This window comes from Tetrao urogallus (genome assembly GCF_951394365.1).
Source record: "Tetrao urogallus genome assembly, chromosome: 2".
In the NCBI taxonomy this organism is placed as follows: Eukaryota; Metazoa; Chordata; class Aves; order Galliformes; family Phasianidae; genus Tetrao; species Tetrao urogallus.
This window is the reverse complement of record NC_136814.1, coordinates 90,013,131-90,027,162: the sequence shown is the minus strand read 5'-3', so window position 1 is coordinate 90,027,162 and position 14,032 is coordinate 90,013,131. Positions and strand designations below refer to the sequence as shown.

Below are 14,032 nucleotides of genomic sequence, written 5' to 3'. Positions count from 1 at the left end.
CTTGACTGTTTTTTTTTCCTTTTTATTACTTTTCTTCATTTTTACATTTCTGACAATGCGTTTTTACGATTTTTACAATTCCTGACATGCAAAAAGATGAAATTACAAAGCCATGCAGCCAAAGTCAATTAGCACTGCCAACAGAAGTAGTTGTTGACATCCTTACCAATGGGCTGTCACAGATTTGTGAGTTTTGGAAATTGCAAAATTTAATTTATTTTGTTTCTGGCAGATTTCCAGAGTTGTGGATATTTGTTTTCTTTTTGTTTGCTTGTTTTCTTTCTGGTTTTGTTTTGGTTTGTGACTCTCATGGTGTGAAAATTAATGTTGAGTGGAATTTCAGATTCATACAGAATCATAGGGGTAGGAAGGGACCTCTGTATTTCATTTAGTCCAACCCTCCCCCACTTAAAAAAAATATATATAATGCAACCTTCCTATTTGTAAGCGTAGTGCAGAATATAAGTGTAGTTATGCTGAACATAAGTGTAGATATTCTTCATAATTTAGAAAAGGTGAGTTACACATTTGGCTTCAAATACAGATATTTAATAGCATTCTGATAAGTCTGTGCTTATGATAAGTCACATTTCATTTGAAAATTCTGATTTTCTAAGACTGCCCAGAGAACCAAGCAGTTTCAGTGTAATTTTTTTGGAAAAGCTTCTCAAGGCCTAAATGGAATTAATCAGAATGAGAAGAACCCATGAGAATTTGGCTGCTTGCATATTTGCATGTTTGTTGCCTTGAATTACCTTGCAGCTCACAGATATGTATCAGATATATATCCTGGATTTACATGTGGAAACCTCTTTGCCCTGTTTTACCTATGAGTCCATGCATTGTGTGACAACATTCAGAACAGTCATACTCAGCATTAAATGGTAGATATTTCATCTAACATTTGAATATTTAAAGCCAGTTGAATCAAACACGTTTGATGGTGAACCATATTCTGTACTGGAATAATTCTACTGACTTCATTGGGTTATACATCCTGAAATAATTTTTCTCCTCTGGTCATATTCCATGTGAAAAATGCTAAAAACTCACTTGCACAAAACTCAGCTGAAGGAACGTTAAACCATCCAACTGAAGAAATCAAATCTGGAAGTGCCTATGGGCAAAAGCCAATTCAGCCTTAACTTCATTCCCTTGTGCATAGAGATTTTAATTACATTATTACAATCTTTTTCCCATGAAATCCACTCTCCTGTTTCATGTTGTGTCTCTTCCTTCCTTCCTTCCTTCCTTCCTTCCTTCCTTCCTTCCTTCCTTCCTTCCTTCCTTCCTTCCTTCCTTCCTTCCTTCCTTCCTTCCTTCCTTCCTTCCTTCCTTCCTTCCTTCCTTCCTTCCTTCCTTCCTTCCTTCCTTCCTTCCTTCCTTCCTTCCTTCCTTCCTTCCTTCCTTCCTTCCTTCCTTCCTTCCTTCCTTCCTTCCTTCCTTCCTTCCTTCCTTCCTCCCTCCCTTCCTTCCTCCCTTCCTCCCTCCCTCCCTTCATCCCTCCCTCCCTTCATCCCTCCCTCCCTTTCTCCCTCCCTTCCTCCCTCCCTTCTTCTCTTCCTTCCATCCCCCCTCCCCAGTTCAGTGCAATTCTTACCCCTATGAAATCCAAGAAAATCTTGCAGTCATTTCCGATCCACCTCTGGCATCTATCACTGAAAACACTGACAGCTTTCTTAACTCGGCACTTCAGAAGCAGAGTACTGGTCAGGAGACAAGAACAACACATTGTCAAGGAAATTGATATTCCGTGCTGCTTTGTGTTATAGGTTGTTGACCCATTCCTATAGTCTTTTTTAAAATGGTCACGATCCCTTTCTCCCTCCATTCTGGCTGTAGAAATAGGTCAGTTAGTTAGGAAAGCAAGTTCTCTGAGTTTTAATTTTTTATTTCTTTATTTCAGTAAAGGCTTAATTTCAGGTGAAGATGTGCAAAGAAAGCAACAGTTTGGCAAGATATGGACTTGTCAGCTTGGGCCCTGAAGCATTATAGATATGTTCAGATGATATTGGACTACAGCTGAGTTTATTAGCTGAGATACAGCGTGTCATGAGTGTACTACTTTGTGACCATGGTCACTGAGTGTGCAACCAACACAGACCTCTGCAATGTGCTTACCTCTGCTTCTGATTCCGACATTAACAGCCAAGGCACTCGTGCTTCTTGTTCAGTGCCCCATAAGCTGCTTGGAATCTGGAAATTCTCCTAATTTCCATTGCATCCTTTGGAAACTTGGCTAGTTTTTACATTTCTTTCTTGTGGGGAACGTATGAAATTAAGAAGCTTACATCAAGTTCAAACTTTGATGGTACATTGATCTGTCATGACTCTTATTTCCTTCTAGGGCTTTATTCTCACAAAAACACATTGCTACTTACTTTTTTTTTTTTTCCTTCTGAATGAAATCATATCAGTTTTACAGTTAAAAGTTGCTGTAACATTTTCACCCAAGAAGTTGTCTTTCGCAAGCCTACCCAGAATCCATCTATATCTTGAATACTGTGATATGACAGGGCAGAAGGAAAGCCTGCACCTGGTGCTCTTCTCATTGACGTCATTCTTGAGAAAACTTGTTAAAAGCAGGCCTGTGTCTAAACGTTTTCAAAGATTTAATTAATTTTAACACTGTCTCGTCTGACATTGCCACAGGCTTGAAAAGGTTTAACTGAACATAAAGTTTGAAGAAGCAGTGAGACCTAGGAGAAAATAAAAACAAAACAGCAGTCACATTTTCCTGCAGCATAATGTTTTAACATCTGTAACATATAAAACTGATTCAAAATATTAAGGAAAATTTTTCTTCATTTCCAGAGTCCAAAGAGCACTTCTCAGATCGTGCTAGTTTTCTAAACTAAGATCCGGGTGAAAACTAAGGAAACATTTTGAAAGGAGAACTGATTTCATCCATGTGCGCATCATACAGCTGAACCCCATAAGGACATTTTTCTCAAAGAAGTGAAGTCCAAGTATTTGTTGACCAGATCTAAACTTTAAATGTCCTTCGATGTACTCATATTAAATGACAACGTGATCTGTTTTAGCTTCAGTGACTTACAAGCCCTGAGAGCTATGTCCAATTATTCTTTGAAATAATGTGAAGCAGCATTAATACCAGACAGCATTACTTACATTTGTAGTTTCACTAGTTTTCGAATTATCAATTTCAAGTCCAGTACCATTTACAATAAATTTCTCATGCTTTCTCTTTCAGCCCCACAGTCTTTTAGTCCTTATGCTGGTGATATGCTTTTCATCTAGAAAATCTGTTTTTAGGGTTTGTTTTATTTGTTTTTAAATTAACATTTTAAATTTTTTTCTTTTCTCTTTTTTTTTTTCTTTTCTTTTTTTTCTTTCCCTTTTTTCTTTGCCTATCTTCTTGATGTGGAAGCATTCCTCCAGCACTAATCAGTCTCTCTCCTGTACCAGTTTTGGAGATTTCAAAATGTATGCATATCCAGTGCCAAATTGGTAACTTTTCCTTCTGAAAAGGCATTATCTGTTGGCAAACTCCTGAGAGTGCTTTGTGGAAATGCTTCATTGCCTGCACTTTTAATGATTTTAATTTTTTTTAAATAAGGTACTTAAGTAGCTACAGGGTTTTGCAGTTCTAAAGTACTTTGAAGGCTCAGCTTGATTAGTATAGCAGGAATTGTCCTAATATTTAGTAAGTTGAGTCAGCTGTGTAATATAAGGTTCAACACTATGCTCTACGTGTCAATTTTTAAAAATGGTTATTTGGTATCTCTGAAACCAAATAAGGCATCTAAGCCTTGGAAGATTGCTTAATAACCACTGCCAAATTTTATTTGACAAAAGGAAAAAGACAGAAGAATGAATATGAAAAAATACTCTTGGCTTGGCCAGCAGAAGATAATGAATGATATATGAAAGAGCAGGGCAAGCTGAGCACAAACTTCAAAGCAATCTGAGATGAGTTAGGGAGAGGGAAGTAGATGCTGAGGTGAAAATGAGAGAGAATTGGTTTTTTTTGTTAGAAGCAGTTGCCGATTGGAGAGCTTACATTTATATAAATTTCAGTGCAAAAAAACCAAACTCACTAAAACTGGGGAAGTGTAAGAAAAGAGGCAATTCCAGGAGAAAAAGAAAAAGAGAGAGAGAGTGAGAGAGAGAGAATGAGATAAACTGAAAGAAGCTGACAACACGAGGAAGCACCTTCCCAAAGACATATCACAGTGTTTGACATGAATAGCAGCGTGAAGTGGAACAGTTGCATTTCACAGGATTTCTTGCCTTTCTCATGCAGAAAGCAGATTTAGAAAGGGTCTGAAATAAAACTGAGCAGACGTATTATTATTCAGTTTAGTCCTCAGAAACCACATTTTTTATGATTATTGAATTCTAAAAGCTCTGTTTGAGACTCCTGGATCTGCCCAGTGTCTTCTTCCAGAATTTCATCGGAAGATTTCACAAACCCCTCAGCAGTTACCCAGAGAGTGGTGAGGTGCTGGAACAGGCTGCCCAGAGAGGTTGTGGATTCCCTGTCCCTGGAGGTATTCAAGGCCAGGTTGGATGGGGCCCTGGGCAGCCTGGTTTAGCATTAAACGTGGAGGTTGGTGGTCCTGCATGGCAGGGGGGTTGGAGATTCATGATCCTTGAGGTCCCTTCCAACCCTGGCCATTCTGTGAGTCTGTGATTTACACGAACAGCTGGGTTGATTTTTTACTTCCTCTATAATTTTTTAATTTAGCATATTTTTTACGTGAACTGTTCTGTGGTTTTTAGGTGTGGAAAATTTGACAGCTTGTTATTTTCGAGAGACATGATAAATCCATATCGTGATATGTGTAATCCCATTGCTACTCCAGAATCATGAAATTCATGTGATGCAATTTAATGCAAAAAAAAACCCAAAACATTATAAATGTTTTATATAAATGTATGTATATATAATATGATATAATATAAATATAAACATTTTATAATATATATAAAATACAAGATAACATGTAATAAATATAATATATATAAGAAATACAAATATGTATAATATATAAGTAATATTTATATATACATATATATATATATTTTTTTTTTCACATGGGAATGGTATGATTGAATGCATAGGTCAAATTCAGCTGTACCCAAACTCTACCAGCTTTTTTGTGTCCCCTAGTAAATAACAATATCTCAGACATTATACAAGTATAAGCCTGTGGCTGTCTGTGTTAGCAGCCTTCTTAACTGGAAAGCTGTGTTGTGGGATACATCTGTGCCATTTTTTTAGACAGATATGAAAGAGTTATACTTGTCAGCAAGAGAGCTTATACACCAAGATAGCTTTGGGTCTGAGCTGACTTCTGAGTTTTCCATTATTAGCTCAAGAATACAGCTGTACTGAGAGCAGTGCCACAGATTTTGGATTTGTGCAGATTTTAAACCTGGCTCCACTTTGCCAAATTTACAGATGTATTTAAGAGAAATCAGTGAGAATTAAGCCTTTCTTAAGGGTCAGTTGTTAATTTTTCAATCAACTGTATGTCATTTCATAAGTCTTTCTGAGATTAAAAATGTGTGTAGGCATAGAAAGAAGTTAATATAGCTCAATAAAGTAATTATTGTCTCTCTTCCATGCCTAATCCAGCTGCAGAAGTGGAAGGGAAAAGTATGAATATTGTTTTGGTTTATGTTTCATAGAAACATTTTTTTTTAGTTTTGTGGTTGTTTCATATATGTACAGATTAGGCTGGAGCTGGATTTAGAAGCTGTAGCACTGCCCGTGGTATCATGACTTCCTCAAGGCATTGGAACAAGTTGCCCAAAGAGGTTGTGGATGTCCTATCCTGGAGGCATTCAAGGCCAGGCTGGATGTGGCTCTGGGCAGCCTGTCTGGTGGTTGGCAACCTTGCTCACAGCAGTGGTATTGAAACTAGATGATCATTGTGGTCCTTTTCAACGCAGGCCATTCTATGATTCTATGATTGGGATCACTTCAAGCACTGAGGACAGCATGCTTGTTGTAGTCCTCAGGATGGGGCACTAAGGCTGCAGTGAACTGCAGGGGGTTCCAAATTACACCTGCAGGGCTGACAGCGTCCTCTGTCGCCAGTATACAGGTGCTCCTAAGTGATGCCTAAATGTATCTGTGCAGTGGAGTGGAGTGGATGCAGCTCCCCAGCTCAGCAGGGAACTAGGGCTGGGATTTCTGCCTGAATGTGCCATGAGGTTCCTGGTGAGAGCTGCTTTGGAAAGCATTAGTGTTCTGATCTGGAGATGGGTTTCTGCAGCTGTGCGATCTACAACATATTTTAAGATGTTATTTTAAAACATTGAGTTTGGATAAAGCAGTCCTGAGGCCATGATTATACTTGGAAGCATGAAGCAGGCAGCTTGTTTAAGATGAGAAGGAGAAAATGCATTAACAATGGCTTTCAGAATATAAGGAAGCTGGCTTTGATATTGGTGGTTGTTTTTCTTTACTTTTTGAAAGTTAGACAAAGAAATGAGGAAAACCAAAGTTTTGTAAGAAGAGAAGCAGACCTTGATTTAGTTCAGCTGGCCTGAGCCAGGTTGTTGTTTCTGGGGTTTGTTTGGCTCTGGATCGTGTTACCAACTATCATCCTACTAAAGGAGCTCAGTCACGTCAAATTACATTGGAGGATGTGTTTACAATCAACTCTTTCCAGTCAGTATCAAATATTTTTTAATATAGTTTAAAATTTAAATGTTATTTTTCCTGAATGTAATGTGAACTTTTGTTTCTTACACAGAGTGGTGGTATTTTAACACAAAATAGTAAATACAGTCCCAACAACACAAAAATGAATTTTCTCTAAGGAAACCTGGGACGATGTTTGTAATTAATACTTGCTATACAAAGGAAGAGGATGATGCAAAATAAAATTTAAAATAAACCTACATCTTAAGAGCTTTTTGTTTTAACAGGAGGCTTTAGGAAATCTGGAAGCGTATTCTCCACTTTTATCGTGTTATTTTGAACAGGATGTTTTAAGGATATTTTGCTTTTGGTAATATTACCAGCTCCTATATATGGATGTCTGGAATAATTGGATTTTTGTTCTGCCATTAGCTGCTTCTGCTAAACCATATTGCACAGGGAGGCAGAGGCTGCACTGACATACAAGTGCCTTCTGAGTGAGCTTATGTGACTGATTTCTGTAGGTGCCGAGGACACAAGCTGTGCCAGTCACCTGCACAGTGGAAGTTTACTTGTATTTAGACAGAACCCTCCTGTGTTTCAGTTTGTACCCATTAAACCAGAAGGCACATTAAACCAGACATTCTGGTACATCAAGCCAGAAGGTAGAGCTTAACCCTGTAAGCATCATCCTGTATGACTATTGCATGACTTTAAGAACCTGGAGAAAATTACTTCTGCTCTGGAGGCACAAAGTTTGCTTTTGTTTGGAAATGATCTGCTTTAGAGATCTGAGAATTTCAGATTGACCAACATCAACAAAGCTAAAATGTCATTCCTGAATAACTCCTGTACTGATCTCATGCTTGTCTCAGATTAGAAATCCATCCTTGAAGATATTCTCAGAGTTAGATTCAGCTCCAAATACTTACAGTATAGGTTGTGTGTACAGCTGTCTAAGCTCCCACTACTTACAAATCAATGGATGGAGCTGGTCTAATGCAAATAAGTTTGATCTCTAGTTTTCAATATAATGGTTTGATTCCATTTCAGCTACTTCTTCAATGGAGCTAATGGAGTTTCAGGTACTGAACTGATGTGTAGACAACTCTACTGAGGAAATGCAAATTTGAACCCCACTCTTAATGATATCAATGAAAAGAAATGAAGCAAAATTAAACCCTGATTAACACTGTAGATGAGGTCTACCTGTCTCAATATGACACATATTAGTCAATACATCAATGGTCTCAAGATGAAGTAATAAAGTAGTAATAAATGAAAAAAAGAAGTAATAAATAGGTTTTGTAATGCCATATTGTTAGGTTTTCATAACTATCTATTTGTTTTTTTTCTTTCTTCAAATTATCTCCAAAATTGAAAAATCTGTACCAACAACCAGTACAGCAAGTAGACAGTGGGATTGTAAGGCAGTGACTGTACAGTTATGGATTTCTAAGTGTAATCTTTAAGGTCATTCCTTTTCTTTTTTAACATAAAGGGTTTACATTCACATTGAAATGGTAATTTGGCTGTTAACAGGATCAGTGGCAAATTAATGCAATATCATGAATCACTGAAAATAAGCAAGAGCCTAAAAATGGTTTTATTTCAGTAGGCTGGGGGCACAGTGGCCCTATAATGGTAGGCAGTGGTATGGGACTGTATAAGAATTTCCTTAATTACAAGAACAAATTTTTAGTGAACAATGCACATAATTTATGAAGCTGAAGGAAAATTTCCCCCTCTAGAGGCTAATGCAAAGAACTGCTTATCTACTTCTAGTTAGGTATTGACTTCAGCCTTGGGTAGTGACTAACTGAACCTGGATGCTTCCAAACACACCATCCGGTTCAATACAAGGACTTATATGCCAGTGTTTTTCAATGAGCTTATTGTCAAAGCTGTCTCCCATCTTTACCCACTGCAGCTGTGTGTCAACTCCACTTTCTCCTTTGTGAGCAGCCCTTTTTACTTCTTTCGTATTCCCCTTTCGTGAGGGGCCAGACTTCACCTTGCTTTTGGTTCATAGAAAATATATGGTTTGCTGAATTCATGGTCCATGCTCTCTGCACCTCCACAACAGCTCCAGAGCACTGCGGTCCTGTTATGGGACTTTAGTGAAAAAAGATTGAGCCCAACTAGGGAATCTTAGCAAAGCAGAGGCATTCAGCTTCCATTGGCAATATATCTGAATCCCTTAGAAGCAGGAAGAAAACTTTCTTTTTTTTTTTTTTTTTTTGAAAGAGCATAAATTAGAACCCATTTAACTTCTCCTAACCTTTATGAGCAGGTACCAGTTCTCAGAGGTGGTTTCATCATCTCACTGACAGTCGCATGGAGAGTCTTTAATGCTAAATGACTTAAATGCGTTCCTCGCTTTAAATGTTTTCTCTTGTACCTTAAAAATTGTCCTTCCATTTCTCTGGTGTTGGCACTCTGCCGACGCCTGTCAGCGGTGTCACTGCAGAAAGCAGCTGTACTGTGCTTTGGCATTTTGCTGTAAGCACAGCGCTGAGGGCCCCGTGCGAGTAGAAGTCAAAGGTTGTGTGCTGAATTATTGTGCAGTGTCCTTTTTTTTTTTTCTTTTTTTTTTTTTTAAATAGGAAGAACAGAGCCCTGGAGGCAAGGCATAGACAGGACTTCATCTTTGCTAATCAGCTCTAAGAAAAAACAATTAGCTTATTGGCATGAAAAGCTTGTGCCATCTCCAATGTCTGTTGCCCTAAGCTAATGAAATCACTGCGGCATACCAGAGATGCAGCTTGCTGAGAAGCACATCCTCTTTCCTCTTTAAAAATTATATCATGTAGCATAAGTGGAAATCAACTTTGTCTTTAAATCACCATTTTTTCTACTTAGATAAATTAATTATAGTATGAATCAGGTAGATATTGCATGAACATAATTCATTGCTAATTGCTACTGTGGACATGGCAGCTATTTTTCCCTAAAAAGGAGGTAGAAATGTGTTGCATTTCATGTACTTCATTTTTATCTCATATTCCCGCTCTTTGCTTAGAAAGTCTCATTTATGAAAATACAAGTGAATGCTACAAAATCAGGGCAATTCATAGGATAAATAGAATGGAGGAAAATTGGATTCCACTTGACCAAGCTTACTTAATTGAAAATCAGTTCAAAATCTGCCAAGTCCTCTGAATAATAACAGAAAATGTTGAGTTCTCTCCTGCTTTTTGAATCTAAAGAAAAGTAGAAGCAATCCTATGGCAGAGCCTGAATACCGCAGTTGTTTCAGCCACAGCAAAGGTTTCATTCCAGTGTAACTGCAGTAACTGGATATATTGAAGTCTAGCAGGGAAATGCTGCACACTGTATTTATCTTTCTATGGGAAATTCTACATGGCCTGCCTGTGCTTTGTCTGCTCATATCACTCTTAGTGAAATGTAGTGATGGAATTGGGCCATGCGGATCGTGATTTGTGAGTACAAAACCCTGTAAACTTCCTTAGTTTTTGCTAATAAAGTAGCTTTAATTTAAAAGTTCTCACACAGGACATGTGCTTGGGTGGCAAATTACCCTGTTTTCACCTAGTGTATGTTGATTTGTAAGAAAACAAACACATCCACCATTCATATTTTCAGCTTAACATGTAGTGTTACACAGTAGTGCCGCTTTATGCTGAGACAAGAGCCTCACCAATTTATCTGCATTGTTTTCAGAACAGTATTTTTACAGTAGTCTCAGCTGCAAGTCTCAAACTGTGCATGCACGCTTGAGAAATAAATCCCACTTTTATGTTGTTTTTCTTTTAAATCTAAAGCCTTCTGAAGAAGGCTTTTTTTTTCTTCTCACATTCTTTTTCTTGAATTCGCATAAGGACACTTGCATCAGTAAAATGACACAGAGCAGATGTTCTCAAACACATTAGTGCAGTGGCAGGATGTGCAGCCACAGCATGTGCACAGTGACAGCAGTTTGGGCAATTCCAGTATTACGAGGTTGTTTGGGATGATTCAGATTTGCGTGGTGGATGCATTCAGTCTCAGTGCTTGCAGAGAGCAGTCCCTGCACAGCTAGATATTGCCTTTATGCATAGCGTGCGTTGGGGGGGCAGCGGGTTAAGAGGCTACAACGTGATTTTATCTCAGGTTCTAGAAGTAAAAGTGCTGAGATTTGTTCTTGCTGCTGTCGCTCGGGATAAAGTTTGATGTGATAATGCTCTTGACCCCACATAGAGTGTTAAACAATGTGTTGTGTTGTGGAATCATAGAATATCTGAAGTTGGAAAGTACCCATAAGGGTCATGAAGTCCAACTCCATGCTTCACACAGGACCAACCCAAAATCCTGTGCATGAGAGCATTGTCCGAATGCTTTTTGAACTCCAGCAGCTTGGTGCCATGACCACTGCCCTGGGCAGCCTGTGCCAGTGCCCAAACACACTTCCAGTAAAGAGCCTTTTCCTGATATCCCACCTGCGTTCACTATCTTGGATTTTGGAAAGCCATTCTCTCTATCTCATTTGTCACATCTTAGGTTGTTCTTCCCCATGTTTGCTTATGATATTGAGCATATTCTTAGTCGTCAGGAAATTTTTCTCCTTTGAACAGGTATAAATTACTGGAGCCAAGAACACTTTCCTCTTGCCTTCCAGTAGGAGAAGCTATCCGTCAAAGGATTCATTGGTAGATGCTTCCCCACTGATATTTACAATCATTAATTGTATTACAGGAAATTTAGAATTTCTGTGGAATCAGTCAATAACTAAGAATTTGTATCTGTTGATGGTTGCAATCAGGAAATAATTATTTTTAAGATAAATGAATTTAAAAATGCTTCTATAAAATGCCTAGATTGCAAGCTACTTTTTTCTAGGTATTGCTAACATATGTTTATGGTACTCAGTGTCAGCAGGAGTACCCTCAGTTCTCTTTTCCTTTGCACTCGTGTTTTTAAAACAGATAATTTTTTAGGAAATCCAAAGAAATGAGCATTGGAATAGACAAAATGAGATCTTATTTTTGACAGTCAGGATAGAAAATCTTCCATTAAAAATGCTATGATTTAAAAAGCATCCTGCAGATTTTTTTTATTGATCATATGTCCAAACTGAGAACAAATGCTTACACTCAAAGTATAAGCTTCAGAAAGGAGTTGTCCGTTTAAAAAAGTATAAAACTGTAAAAAATAATTGTCTTATAATAGTAAAAGAAACTTCTTGTAGTATTCAAGACTTTCATCTTTAGCTTTGTACAAAATGATGGAGAGGGAAAACAGTATAATGCAATGCTGAGTATAATATCTTTGTTTTTCATATCTTTGATTCAAATTTGATATTAGTAATAATGTCATATTTGGTGCCAGGTTTGTCTTCAGTTTGTTTTTTAATATTAAATTAAAGATGATTTTTTCACTGTTTTAATTTCAGATTTGGATTCTCTAACAGGGCATGCATTTCCAGGTAAAGTGGCCAGTTAGATTAGATTTTATTTGTCTGTCTTAAATTGCTTTTTTCATTTTATTGGGAGGGGGGGGTGGGATTAAAATTTAATCAGTGTGATTCTTACAGCATTTTGTTACATGTCAAAATTGTGCTGTTAGTTATTTCACATTATAGATAATTGAAGAAGAAATAGCTATTGCATGCACTAGTTGAGAAAAGTGGAATTAAAAGCCTGCTTTAAATATTAACTACAATATCTTTGATATTAAACCAACCAAGAAAGTAAAAGCATTGATCCAAAATGTCAAATCCTAATGAAAATATTATTCTATTCAAACTCACACATGGTTCTGAGAAGAAAAATAAAAGCACCCTATAGTGGCTAAGGAAAGCTAAGGTTCAAGAATTATGACAGTTATCTGTTCTCTTGTTACAAATATATAGGAAATGGATTTTGAACAATAAGAAAATCATTTTCAGAAGAGAATTAAGAATGAAAGAGAACACAATTATGTTAATTATGTCATTTTTTATGCTGCATGGAAATTAACTTTAAAAGCAGGCCACTTGATTAATTAAAACCTGTTGATTCTTGCAGCTATAGTAATGTAACAATTCAAAACTTTTGAGTTGGGGAGTTATTCAGCAGAAATATAAGAGAGGAGAATTTGATGCTTAGTAATCATGTGAGTTTCTGTGTTTCCCAAGTCAAAGTTTTGGATCAATAAGAACATAGATGAGCACTCTGTGATAAGGCAAATCTCTTACATTTTGCAAACATGCAGATGCTTTCTCTAATCAAAATCCTCTCTTGAATTTTTCTGTTAATTAACAGGTTGTATAAGCTAAAGCATAATTTTCTGTTCCCAAAGAGCTTTCTAAACACAATTTGTGATGGTATTTGTTATTATAAATGTACTGATCTTTGTTATGTAATTGGCTTCTCATTTATCTACTGCATAATGTGATATTCCTCCTTACATTGTCCTTTAAAGCAGTATTCTTTACAATTCTTGTGACAGTAGCTTCACTTCAGGTTTTCCAAATGTTTCTGTGTTGCCAGCTTTGGATATGATGTAGGAATCTCAGTAGAAAAAATAATATTAAAAAAAAAAAGAAAAAAAAAAGAAAAAAAAAAAAGATTAGAAGTTCATCGTGGAATTTGTTTGCAGCGTGGAGCAGATCTGAGTACAGTCTGTCAGGGCTGTTTATACTCAAATACAGCAACGAGCGATGTCTGTCCAAAAAGTCAAACACTCCAAGTGCAGATTTTGCCATTTTTATCCTAGATGAGGAGACTTTCTTTGAGTAGTCTGGTTTGATATGAGTCAGAATTTTCATGGGATAATGTACTGCTTAGCATGGACATTGTGTATATCTGATTTTCATGATTGCTATCAGATATATGCATGCATCACCGAGAGCGACATGGAGAGGAACAGCATCACTGTATCTTTTTTTTTCCCTCTTTTTTAAAATTGAGTCTGCTTTCTTTCTTTTTTCTTTTTTTCTTTTTTTCTTTTAACGTAAGTATTTTATGGTGCTAGATAGTGCTATCGTGGTATGTCTGATTCTTAGTTTGAAATATGGCAATCCTAACATAGCAATCATCACCGATTCTGACAACGGAGCCTTACACTAATGTGAATGCTATAGAATTATGGGAAAGAGAAATCATCTTTATTCTATGTAGAAGATGTCCTGAATTACAGGACGGGTGAATTATATTGCTGTATTGTATTCCAGGCTTAGCTGTGCATAGCTCCATCAAATGGCCCATTGGTTAGCACAGACAGAAAAATCTTTGAATCATACTCATTGTCAAGGGGATGTAGAAGAATAGTATAGGTATCTGCAAAGAACAAAACCCTGGGAACATGGGGTTTGGCTTAAATAGATGCTCATTTGGAGACTCACAGAGTGAAGATGCCACTGTGCAACTCACAGAAATCACTAGAAGAACCATTTCTCATTTTTTCCTTTTTTTAACAGACTTGCTCTTTTCA

General features: G+C 37.1%; 1 protein-coding gene across 1 annotated transcript in view; it reads left to right on the top strand.

Annotated features, from left to right (window-relative positions):
* The window catches only part of DLGAP2 (DLG associated protein 2), a gene marked incomplete at its 3' end in the record, with an annotated part of 367,470 nt that overhangs the window by 200,924 nt on the left and 152,514 nt on the right, over positions 1-14,032 (top strand). Inside the window, exon 3 of the mRNA XM_079532930.1 lies at positions 12,012-12,044. The remainder of the gene's footprint in view (positions 1-12,011; positions 12,045-14,032) is intronic.